Below are 13,237 nucleotides of genomic sequence, written 5' to 3'. Positions count from 1 at the left end.
GAGGAAATTAAGCCATACATTACATGCCGATCCGAGCTGGAATTGGAAGAGGACCCAGCCACCCTCTCCCCACCCCGGCGAGTTTCCTTTCCCATCCCAGCCTCTTGTGCACGGAGGAGACTGTTCAGAGCTGGCTGTGCTTCTGCATTGGCTCTGCAGTATCCTCAGACTGTGTGTGTATTTTTACAGGGCACTGCACACTTAATAAAAAATTATTTATGTGGGCTGCATTGATGTCACAGCAGTGAAACAATACCTTTCCTTTACTGCAGCAGAGCCGTGATTTATACGAGTGCCTGGAAAAGCTTCCTCGAAATGCAGTGCAGATGCTCCAGGCCACTGTAACAGCCACTATATCCAGTTTACTTATGGGCCAGGATTTTTAAATCAGGCAGGTGATTCTGGATGCTTCCATTTATGGCATCCATCTCAGGGTGCCCAGGGGGGCTGGGCCTTCACCGGCACCAGGAAAGCTGCTCCTCCCCAGGCCTTGCAGTCTCTGTCCTCTGAATGTTGCTCAGGCTGACGTAGCACCCCCCAATCCCAAACAGATCCGCTCAAAAGGGCATCAATGAGTGGTGTGGTGTCTGTTTTGCAACTGCCCTAACGGCCCTCACTTTGCAGGGGTTGTGTGCTGCCAGGTTCTGCTCTGCTCCGTGCTTCAGGACGTGCCCCGGGGCTCCCCGTCGCTCTGCTGCAGCCCTGGCGGTGCCAGCCCCGAGGGAGGGCAGACGGGCTGTCCTCAGGCAGCCACTGCCAGCAGAGTTATTGTGGTGTTTAATCCCAGTGCTGATTTCCCCCCTCCCCGTTCCCATAAGTGGTACCAAAACACCAATAAACAATCGAGCAGCTAGCACGGATCCCCCAGGAACAGCTTCCTGAACCAAGGCTTTGGAAGCAGAGCGTTGTCTGTGGAAGCTGTGCCCGTGGGCAGAGCTCCTGGTCCTCCAGCCCCACGGAGCTGAGGCCGGGCTGGATCTGTGCTGGGAGCCAGGACTCAGAGCCAGACGCTGACTCCCAGCCACACGCTGTATTTGTTTAAATTTTCATGCTAGCGAATGTCTGTGACACAGGAGACAGGTTTATGGAGAGCGAAAAAAAAATGTTGACAAATGGCCCAGTAATCAAGTGGAACATGCAATAAATCATTGGAGTGCCAATAACACTTCCAGGAGGAGTTGCGAAAGGTCATTACGATGCCACCATGTATCATGCAGCGCCAAACAAAGCAAACAGAACATGTTGGGAATAGGATTATGGGAGAAGCATCTGTCAGTTCTAATTAAGAATTAACTGTGGATCCTATACAAAAAGATGTGTGGTTTATTCCTATCTCCCTCCTTTTCCCACTTAGCTCTCCATTTTTCCCTCTCCAAAATAAAACTCAATTACTTGAAAAAAAAAACCCACCCAAACCTCTGTCATTTAATCTATTCAACAGCAGCAAAAATAACCCGATGTGACAAAAGAGTGAAGGCTGGAGGGGAGGGAGAGGATTCTCTCTGGCTTCTGCAGCCTCTGCAGCACGCGGGAGGGCGGCTCAGAGCCTGCACAACCCGCCTGGAATCCCAGAAGCCCTTTGGCATCTCCACATGGTGAGTCTGCGAGGGCTGCAGGAGGCAGAACGTGTACAGACCAAAACACTTCAGTCCCTCCTTGGTGTGAATGAGGGGTGGAGATGGAGAGAGAGAGGAGGGCGAGATGCTGAAAAGATTCTGGCTACCCGTGCAGGGAAAAGCAAACGGAATAAGTGGCAGTGAAATTAAGGAGAAAAGTTAAAGAGGGAGGAAAGGCAATGGAGAAGAGGCCCAGGGCAACAAGGTGCTGTGCTCTGAGGGGGCCAAGGGGTCTCTGAGCCCTTTTCAACCTCATCCTCCCCCCACAGCAAGTGTTGCTCGGAGGCATCCCCCTGTCTGTCACACACCTCTGGGACTTTATCCCCTCTGACTGCTTTTCCAGGTGCCTGGCAGTGGTGCTCACCCAAAGGTGACGGGAGGGATGGCTCCTGAGTCGTTCACCTGGCCAGCCCGAGCCAAGCCACATGAGCAGCCCATCACCTCCGTTGCTGCCAATGACCCTCCCTGCATGTCATAAATCCCCCCAGCACCTCCCTCCTTTCCCCTTGTCTTCCTTCTCCCTCGAGCTCCCCTTTCCCCCCGTCCCCATTAATCTGAGCCGTGTTCCCTCACGTGGGTGCCAGTCCCAGGGCTCCTGCTGAGAGGCCTGGCCAAGCACCACGCTTTGCTTTACTATTATTATTTTTCCCTTTCTTCTCCTCTATATTTCCAGGCCTCTTTTCTGCTTAAGCTTGCATTTCTTCTTTTTCTTTGCTTTTTTTCTTTTCCTTTCTGCTGACTGAGACAAGGCTTTGTCCTACTTCAACAGTCCAGGATTTGTTACAACTTCAAGGTGCAGGTTTATGGCCACAGTTGTCCTGTTTATGGAACAGTTCTTCTTATGGGTTCTAATAAACTTTGTAGCTCCAGGGTGCTCTTAAATCCTGATATGAAAGATAGAGAAGAATCATTATTTAGTCCAACTAAATATAAGATGCTTCACCCTTGAAGGCTGAGGATAATGTTTCTTTCACAGGTGTGGAAAGACTCATAATTCCTGTGTACAGCAAGTGCAGCTGCAAGGAAAAATAATCAATCCTCCCCATGGAAATCAGTGTGGGATGGGAGAGACAGTGCCAGCTGGGATGGGCACAGCCTGAGAGGGATCCTTCAGCACAGGGTAAGAACACCGTTTCTTGTGGCAGCACTGGGTTGGCAGCAGGAGCAGGGCAGGGATTGTGCCCTGTGCTGGGCACTGGTGAGGCTGCAGCTCCAGGGCTGTGCTCAGTGCTGGGCCCCCAGTGTTGGGTGGTGGGGGAGTGCCCAGCCCTGGAGGGATCCCAAAGCCGTGGAGCTGAGGTGCTGAGGGCCAGGGGTTAGTGGTGGGCTGGGCAGGGTGAGGGCTGGGCTGGGACTGCAGCAGCTTCCAGGGCTTTTCCCACCAGCCACACTTACCGCCAGCAGGATCTGCTGGTCCCGTTTCTTTGCAGGAGTTGCCATACAACAAACAATTATTTTGTTATGAAAATACATCAGACAACAACCTAATTGAATTGTTGTTTAGTAGTCTGCCCTCCAAACCAGTCACCTAATTATCATTTCTCTACAAACTGCTTATTCTCCATTAAATGTCTGGGTTTGGTGTTCAGTACAGCAGCAGGTTGTTTGTAGGGGATAGAGAGGCAAATTGATGGAAGCTGCAAATGAACTCTCAATTAAGCACAACACCTCTGAAGCCAGCACTATTTAGGATTATGGTATGATGAGAGGAAGGTGAAATGGATTTAAAGATGTAACCTTGCAGCCACTGAGGGTTCATTAAAATTAAAAGCCTATGTAGTTGCCCTGTGAGGTGGCATCGCTCTTAGCTGTGTGCTCTCCACGGTCACGGGCTGGAGAAGGGTCCCTTGTTAAAATCCTTGGGTCAGAGCTGAAAAGAAAAAATCCATCCCTGCACAGCAGTTTGTGTTTCTCTGCCTGAAAAGCTCTACGAAGGACCTGACTACTGTGGTTCCTTTGGGTTCAAAGCAGACATTTGTGTTCCTGTAGCTGTGCTGGGATTTGTGCACCTCTGCACATGCAGGGTCAGGTTGGTCTAAGGGAGGAGCTTTCTGGCAGGTTTTGGGGACTGTGGCTGAAGAATAATGTGGACTTTTGGGGAAAGAAGCTGCAGGGGAAGAGTCACAGCAATGCTGAAGCATGTCTTGGGTCTTGCTCACGATTCTGCAGCAATACAGAGCTCAGCACTGAGGCTCATACGAGGAGGGGAAGAGCCCTTGAGCAGTGCCAACGACCAAATGTCAGCCCCGAGCTCAGAACTCGCCCAGCGCTCAGATCGGGCACCAGGCACCTCTCAGAGCATCACTCAGGCTTCAACAGGCTTTTTTCCCCCTTTCCTTTTCTATATATCATCTGTTGTCGCCGTTATTGGTGCTGGGGAGGGAGGGATTCGGTGTCACTGCTGGCTGGGAGCCACAGCAGGAACCCAGCAGCACTTCCACAAACACAGGGACTCTCCATGAGCTTGTGGCAACAACGAGTCACCTCTGAACCAATAGACTGAAATAGCAACCTGCCAGGAAAGTTTCCTTTCCTGTCACTGATCCCTTGAACTGGTTACTCATATTTTCTGTGGTTCCTGCGGGGCTCCAGCATGGTCAGCCCAAGCATCCCGGCTGTAACAGATCCGCCCGCAGCAGCCAACTGCGAGAAGGCAGTGCTGTCACTAAAATACCAACTTGATTGTGCTCACAAGTATAAATAATTGGGTTTGAAGCTGTTGAAAAGGCCACGGTATAAAACACCAGCTTGTTTGTTTATTGAGATCTATGCAGATTTCGTACAGGGTGTGTTTCCCTGAGCTCTCAGCGTCCTTGTCACACACTGAAGCACCTCACAAATCATACCCAAAGTGCAACTGTGGAGTGTAACAGAGGGGAGGGTGCCAGCCAAGGCAGGGGAGCTGCGTGCCCTCCTGCAGCCGTGGGACACAGAGGCAACTTTTGGCCCCAGGCTGGGCCGTGCTGGGAGCAGCGAGTCCCTCCCAAGACGTGCCCTTCCAGCAGCCTCTCGGCCTTTACACCGCGTGGGCTCCTCCTCAGCAGATGTTCAAGACTCAGCACTCAGGTTTACACAGAGAAACTTCCAAGATAAACCATCTGGAAAAGAAAACAGCGAACTATTTGCAAGCTATTTCCCTCCTCCACCACGCCCCCCTGTCCCTGAGCTCAAAGTCACGGGGAAGGATCTGGGAGGACAGAGCGCGGGACGCCAAGGTCGGGAGCGGAAGGAGAGCATCAGCAAAGAAACGTTCCCAGCAAAGCTGCAGCTGTTCCTGCAAACACAGCCTGGCAGCATGGCTGGGGAGGCACGGCCCAGGGCCAGCAAGGCACCCTCAGGCCTGGGGACAGCCAGGAAGCTTCTTCCAGTGAGGATAAGTGAGGCGCTGGGGCAGCGGGAGCTGGCAGGACATGTGGGGACTGCAGCTCCTCTCTCATTGCTTTTTATCCCGGCTTCCTCCCGCCTTAAAAGAGAACTGGTAGCTTTAGCCACTAGATGGGAAGGTCCTGCATTGTTCAGTAGTTGGTAATGTCAGGAAGGTGGCAGCTGAGGCATTACCAGCTTGAGTCAGGAGGGTGGCAGCTGAGGCGTTGCTGCCCTGGGGCAGGTCCTGCAGCAGTGTGATGTCTCTGGTTGCCTGTGAGTGATCCACAGCTCTTCACGCTGGGTGAGCCAGCACACAGTATTTGTCTTCCTTCACTTTACAGACACATGAGAGCAAGTGCTCCCTTCCACTGCAGGAGGGGACATGAGGACAGGGAGCTTGGGCTTAGTCTCCTGCATCCAGTTCCAGCCTCAAGCAATGGCCCTTGCCAGAGGGCTGATGACTGCTTGTGAGAGGGATCTGTCTCCTCTGTGTCCCTTCAGAGACTTGGCCAGGCCCCATGTACTGAGCACCATGTGCCTTGGTGTTCCCACTGACAAAGAGACCAGCCCTCCTGGCCTTGTCTGCTGCCTGCATGAGAGCCACACTCTGTCTCAAAGCTGGTGCAGTAAATCACAGTAGGACCAAGATGGAACTTGCTCCTCGTGGCTTTTAGCATCCACAAGGTAACAGCATTTGTTCTGCCCCTTGGCAGGTGGTAAATTCATGGTGCTTTGTGCCAGTGGCTGAATCTCCCCACTAACCATGACGTGGGATCCTGCACTGCACAGGCTGAGCAGTGTGGATGTCCCTGTTGGCACTGCAGGCAAGACGGTCCATTCATCCCCAGACTACTTGCTCCTGTTCTTAGAGACTCTTATACCCACGGTGGTAGTCAAGAGCAGCCTGCAGCAGGCGTGGGGCCTGGTTCACCAACAACCTTTCCTGCACCATCAAGTAGCTCTGGCCCTCCCTGGGCCACGCTGCGGGCAGGAGCCGGGTGCCTGATGTGTCGATGGTGCTGGAGGTGCTGACACTCACCCTGCCTTTCTACCCAGTGCCCACCATAACTCCTCAGCGCTCTCTTGTAGCTTTGGGAGCAGCTGGGTTTGCACAGAGAGCTTTGAGCACTTCCACATGCAGCACTGGAGTTACTATTAGTAGTGACGAGAGTGCATCAGTTTGTGTAAGAGTTTGTGCTCCCTGTGTGGGCGCGTGAGAGCCCGTTGCCCAGCAGGCTGTGCTCTCCTGTGCTGCTGCTGCTATTAGATTTTCTGCTTGAGGGAGGAAGATATACGGCGAGAGCTGAGGTAGGAAACGTGCATTGCTCCAGGAGCACAAGGTGGAGGAGGGCACGTTGGAGGGAGAGACGCGTGTGAATCACAGCACAGCGTGTGTGTGTGGGCACGTGTGTTCACAGCCCATGTCGGCACACGTGTGCCATGTAGGTGCATCCCTTCCCTGCATCTTTTTTGGGATCTCTCTGGGATCTTCCCTTCCCCATCTTCCTGGAGAGCTTTCTGCACAGCCTAGGAAATTGGGTAATGAAAGCCGAGTCATACATTCCTGCTTTATGTTTCCAAAGAAGCAAGTGTGACTGTCAGGTTTACAAAAGATTGTTTATGTTCAGTGGCGTGAAATGGGGAGCGAGTGTGCGGAGCAGAGCGAGAGAGAGACTGCCCTGCCCGTGCTGACAGCGCCGCATTCATCCTCCACGCTACAGCAGACAAAGCGCTGGTGCTGCCTGACAGGGGCCATAAATCACCGCTGGGAGATGCTGTACCTACAGCTTATACCATTCCAGATGACAAACACACAATAATCCACACAGCACAGCACTTTTTCTCCTCTCTCTCCCTCGGACTCGCTGGTGTTCAAGTGACGACAAGGCAGAGGAAACCTGCAAAGCCTGGAAGTGTGCAGGGCCAGGGAAGGAGCAGGGCAGGTCGCTGATGAAATGCTGTAAAGACACAGCTCAGCAGAGCTGGCAGCTGGGGAGGGGCAGGAGTGAGGGAGTCTCATGCCAGGCCACGGTGAATTCTCTCGTGCCAAGAGAGCTGCAGTTAGAAAGCCAATGATTTTTACTTGGTGCAGCCCAAGCAGGATGGAGCTGGGGCAGCTGCAAGGTGGGATGAGGCTGGGGAAACCCGACCAGCCCGGGCAGGGCACACGTGGCCATGCTTCCTGCAGCCTGGCAAAGTCTCACCAGTCCCTGTGCTGCTTACACAGGGCCTGTGTGCACTTGGAGAGGTGGCCTTAGCTGCAGATGCTATTCTGGAGCCCTGTAAACAAGTGAAAAGGGAGCAGAGGGATATGCAGCTGTGCAAAATTTGGTCAAATCCTGCAAGTTGGGGTTACACTCTGAAAATAACCCCAGCAGGAACCATGGTCATACAGGGATCTGGGCTTCTGCTTGGCAAAGCAAACCCTGAGAGCTTGACAACAGGGCTGGAGGACACCTTAAATCTTCAAGCACATAAAAAGAAACCCAACTGTTTTGGTTTGTTTTAACATCTGAAGCCTCGTGGTTTGGGGGCTGGGAGAGCAGGACGCTGAATTGCCGTGTAAATACAGGGTCTGTGTCATTTCAGGATTGCTCCACTGTTGTTAGCAGGATCACTCTGAGTGAGGGTTGGACGTGATATAGCAACACTAAAATAGTAATAATAGTAATGAATCCCCATCCAGCCACTCCTCCCTGCTGCAAGCATGGCAGCATCACATCCAAGATGCAAAACTCAAGCCCTGCCGTGTGGGAAGCGGGAAGCTCAGAAGGCTGAAAGAACCAACTGAACCAAACTCAATCAAACCAAGCCAAGCCAAGGCAGCTTCGCCTTGTGTTCACAGCGCAGGAGCCAACAGGAGATGAAAGGGCCATAAAATGGAGCCGTTGTCTGAAGGCTGCCCCGGCGCATATATCCTGACGTGCCGGGGTACCTGCGCCCGCCCGAGCCTCAACTTGGGATGAACCAACGTGCTTCCGAGCGCATTTATATGCAAAGGCGTATAATATGTCCCCTGTATCTAATTATCTGTCAACCTGAGGCAGTTTGTTTTCCAAATCGGCCTCTCGGCTGTGACTTTATGAGGTCGTAAAGAAAACGGTGCCACTCTCGCACTGAAGCGCCAGGAGAGCCTGGATCAACAAATTACCGCCTCTAATGGTGTCTCCTCGCTCACGCTCACATCCTGCCCCAGTGCTGTGGGGCAGGGGCAGGGGCAGGGGCAGGGCAGCCCCCCGCGCTGCCCTCTCGCCCTCAGCCCCCCGGCGCGCCGGGCAGCGTTTGGCAGAGGCAGCGCCGAGCTGTGCCCGGCCGGCAGCCAGCGCGGATCCCGCTGCCCACGCTGCGCCCGCCACTGACGACGGGAAGGGATTGGAAAGAGGGAGAGGGAAAAAAAAGAGCGAGGGAGAAGGGAGGGGAGCGGGTCAACAGCTGAGTGCAAGGCAAGTCGCTAGACAGGGAGTAATTAAGATACTTGGGTAAATATGATTAATAAGCTCAAACTGGCAGGGTGTGCAGTAAACAAGGGCTAACCAGATGGTACCCTTTCCTTTCTGACAATGCTGCAAGCTTTGTAAAAATAGGAAGGAAGGCTCTGGATCCTCCCGGCGCTCTCTCGGGGAGGAGGAAGGATTCAGATTCAGCACGGGGCCAGGGATGTGAATCACCTGATAGGAATGAGAGACATTTCCCCCTCCATCACATCCCAGTGCCAGGGCGGCCCTGCCACGGGGCCACATCCAGCAGCAGGCTCGGGCACGGGCTCAGCTTCACATGGAACCGGCTGCCTCCACTGGGCAGCGTCAGGGCAGCGGGGAGAGACCTTGTGCTGGTCTCCTGGCGCCTGATCTCCTGCTCTCCAGGCCTAAGGACCTGGTTTGAAAAGCTCTGCCCAGGGTTTGCCTGTGCCACGAGGGCCTGGCTCCTCCTCTCAGGTGTCTCCTCCTGGGCAAGAGCTGGTGAGAAATGTCCCCACAAAACGCCTGTCTGTCAGGAGATGCCATTTCACCAAAGGTGAAACATTTGCAGAAACACGCTGATTTTGATGAAATTGCATTTGGAAAGAAAAATCAAAGGAGAAAATCATTTCGATAAGGCCAAAGCATTTCAGTTTGACCTTTCAGGAATTAAATGGCACGGGGTTTTTTTCCCTTTCAAAAAGCTTTCTTTCACTGTACTCCATATGTATTTGTAAGAACTACAGAAACCAGGATTAAATGCTGTGATTATCCCAACATGGGATGATGTATTTCCCCCAGTGCAATATTGCAAGAAATTAAGCCCAAATATCTGTCTGCTTTGAAACAAGGAAGGGAGATCTGAGGATTACCAAACAAAAAGCTGTTTCTTCTCGTGGCCCTGCTGCTGGATGTGCTGTCAGTGGCCACATCCCCGCTGGGGCTGCCAGCTCTGACCAGGAGTGGGCACTTGGGCTGTGTGAGGGGCCCCCGTACACTGTCCTTGGCCTCCTGTGTGCTCAGCTCATCCCCATACGGTGCCTGCAGCAGAAGGGATGCTCCCATCTCCTCACTCCCCAGCATGTACCCCAGGAGCAGAACTGGCCCCTGGGATGCCCAAGGGTCCTTACAGACATTTGTGCACCCTCTGTGGTGCCCTGAGCTGGGTATTTCATCACCTAAGCTCGCACACACCAGAGCAACGTGAGAGTGTGCTCAGAGTCTCACATCTATCCGTTTTCATTTGACTTTTTACTGTCCAGTTCTTTGAAAATAAAAAACTTGCCAAGTAGCCCCAGGTATTAATAACAGATTAAATCAGCACTTAGCTTTCTGCTTCCTCAGGCCAAGGATTCTCTTTTTTCCCAGCTGAAAAGTTCCTGGTGATAATGAGAACAGTAAACGTTTTATCTTCACAGGGAGACAGGCAGAACAAGGGGCGCAGGAGGAAATGTCTGCATCACAGAGATGTCACCCGAGGAGCTGTGTGCCACCAGCCCCTGCCCAGCACTGGCTTTTCCCACAACTGCACGTAAGTTGCCTCATTACTGCACTCAGCTTCTGCTGGGCATGTGGGCTGTTCCTCCACTGTGCCACAGTCCCAGTGTCACTGCTGATCTCACCGGGACTCTCCATCCCTTCCCGTGTGAGAATGCTGCTGCGGCTGCCAGGGCAGGGGCTGTCTCTGCCTGGCTGCTCTGACCGTGTCCAGCACCCCAGGGCTGTGACTGCTGAGGGGCCCGTGGCTGCTTCCCCCCCGACAAATGAGGTGAGGCTTTGAGGTACAAGGAGGCTGCGGGATGGCCAGTGGCTCGGAGGAAGTGGGGTAGGGATTCAAGGTAAAGAGGAAGTTTCAGCTCATTGGCAGGGCACATATTTTTCCAATATAAAAGCAAATGGGGGAACCCTTAAATAAATTGACTCTATAAAAACGTCCTTTTGTATTACAGCCTCACCTTTTCAGGGGGAAAACAACAAGGTTTATTTTCATGGCTTCCAAATAAAAATATCAATGCTGCTTCATCATTTCCCAGAGCCAACAAGCAGTCCAGAGCTGTTTAAAATCCACAGGCCCCCCTCGGTACCCACCGTCCGCCGGCTGCAGCAGCAGCTGCCACGTAATTACAAGTCCTCGTCACAAGTGCAGAGAAACAAGTTGTGGCATTTAGGAAAGGTCTGCAAAAATAGGTGTCAGACCTTAACTAATAGTGATTGTCCTTCCATTCTGCTGTAATTTACATTTAATTCACACATTTCATTTCCATTTAAAATATGATTACACTGTTTTGAAGCACATCTCACCTGTCCCCTCCGATTAGGGAGGGATGAAACGAACAGGAACCAGCAGGAGCCTGGCTGCTGGGGCAAACACACCAACCTGCTGGAGAAGGGGGCAGAGAGGGCTTCCAAAACCATCACCCCAGCAGGGACACAGGCACACAGCCACCTGCCCCCCCTCCCTGGCTCCTCATGCTGACAGTTGCAGCACCGGTAACGCCGGAGATCCCAGGTGCCAGACACAGCAGCTCCCTGCGCTGGGTTTGTCCATGGATTTCTCATGCAGTTCCTGGGCTTATCCTCATGATGTGCTGCTGTTGCACATGGGCACACGAGTTTGTAAGAACAAGCAGGATCTGGGTGTCTGGTACAGCCCACAGAAACAGGCCAGAGCCTGTCCCAGGAGGAATCTCCAGGGCCTGGGAAACCACAGCGGGAGCCGCTGGTTTAAATCCAGACCTGTCTGGTGAAAGCTGGGCCCGAGAGCTTGGTCCTGTAGTATCAGTGCAGTCAGCAAGTTTCTGTAGAAATAAGACATTAAGTGTAGTGCTGGAGCTGTCTGGGAATTCACACTCCATCGTTCATACCCTGTGCGAGGCCAAGCCCTGCGTGTCGGGCTGCGGCGCTGCCCCTCAGCTCTCCCTGCTCGGGGATCCCCACCAGCCTCGTCCTTGAAGCTCGTTTCTCGCAGATTTTTTTAAAAGGAGGATGTGGAGGAGGGAGTAATGGACCGAGTGTCAGGGCTTGGCTTGCACTTCATTTCTACCCCAGCATCATCCGCAGTGACAGCTCAGCTTGACACGAGGCTGTCTCATCATTGCTGCAACAGGAGGTGGATGCTCATGGGGATGAAACTCCCCCTGCAGAGTCCTTCAGAAAACCTGGGTGCTGCTTAAGCCATCAAAACAAGGATTCAGTTGGACAGAGGCGGCTGTATAGGGTCTGTAGCCATCAGATTCTGGTGCAGAGACTGGGCTGATCCCGTGGGTCAGAAGCTGCCAGCACCTGCCCAAGCCCAGCACAAAGCACCAAAAGCACTGCCCAGAAACTGGAACGGCCACAAACACTCCCAGTGCCACCCCTCACCCTCGGGCCTTGGGGAGGGAAAAGTCTCCCTCCTCCCACAGAGGTCTTTGCAAGACTTTTTAAAGGCAGAAACTCTTGCCTAGAGCATAACTCAGGCTCCCCCTCCCCAGCACATCCCTGTCCCACATCTCCCCCTCACCGAGCCCGCCCCTGGAGCACCCAGAGGGCCTGGACGTGCTGATTAATATCTGCTACGTGTAGGGGAAAACAACAACCCCGTAAACAGTATTATTAACCCATGGGCTGGCAATAAATCAGTGTGAGAAGGTGACCTCAGCAATGTTGGAGTAATCCTGTGTGTCAGGGTAAATTTATGAGGCCAATTTTATTGGCCTGTATGACCCAGGCTCCTTGGAGATGTCTCAGTAACAAATCCAATCCATATCATTTATTAGCTTTGTACAGTGTCAGCTCGAAGCATAGGAGGGATCCCATTAAAACCTATTGCTCCCTCTGCAAAAGATGGGCACAAATAAGCTGCGGGATAATTGTCAGCTGATGAAGTTGCTCCTTGTAGATCTGCTCTCAGGTCCATAAAGCTTTGCTGGGGCTGGAAGTGCTGGGATCTGGGCTTGGGTTTGTGCCGTCCGCCCCTTGCCCTCTCTGCCTGCCCTGGGCTGGTGGCCCCTCTCCCGGGGAACGGGCAGGGTGCAGCCCTGGGAGCAGAGGTGCCGGGCTCTGGGGAGTTTCCAGAGGAGTCCTGTTCCCCTCCCAGGTGCTGGACAGGGACGTTGTGGCTCTGGGAGCCTGGGAGGATGCAGGGACCGTGGAGTCAGAGCTGGGATCTTAATAATGCATCTCAGGACGGTGCTGCAGTGAGGGATGGCGAGGGGATTTTACAGCTGTTAGTGGCTGAAACTCCTCCTCCAAGGCAGGAAACCAGTTGCAGGAGGAGAGAGACCCTCTGTCCAGGCCCCAGCCCTCAGGGAGCGGCGTGTCAGGCCCAGCAGCCGGGGACAGGAGCAGTCACACCTTGGCACCAGCGCCCAGCGGGTCTGATCCCCGTTGGCTGCCCACAGGCTGGTGGAGGCAGTTTAAGTCTGTTTGACTGTCCCTGTCATCATAAGGTTTACGGATGGTTAATTTATTCTTTATAGCACAGTCATTGATGGCTGTTAAATCACAAATGAGAGCCAATAAAGGGTGAATTGCAGCTGAAATTACACTGTTTATATGACAGCAGAGTGCTGGCTAAAAGATTCATATGCCGCTGATGAAGTACGTTATAAATTTTAATTACCATAGTTTGTACAAATGACATGTTTGAAATGCTATTGAGTAATGTGACCCTGATAATGAAACTATAAAATAAATCATTAACTTTCTGAATGAGCTTTTTTATTTCCATGCTACATGAAGTAAACTTTCCAATTTATTCCATTGCAGCCGCCTCCTGAAAAAAAAGTGCAGAGAGAAGAGTCACCAACCACCCCC

Source organism: Colius striatus, chromosome 27 (genome assembly GCF_028858725.1).
Source record: "Colius striatus isolate bColStr4 chromosome 27, bColStr4.1.hap1, whole genome shotgun sequence".
Lineage (NCBI taxonomy): Eukaryota > Metazoa > Chordata > Aves > Coliiformes > Coliidae > Colius > Colius striatus.
This window is presented reverse-complemented; position numbering follows the sequence as displayed.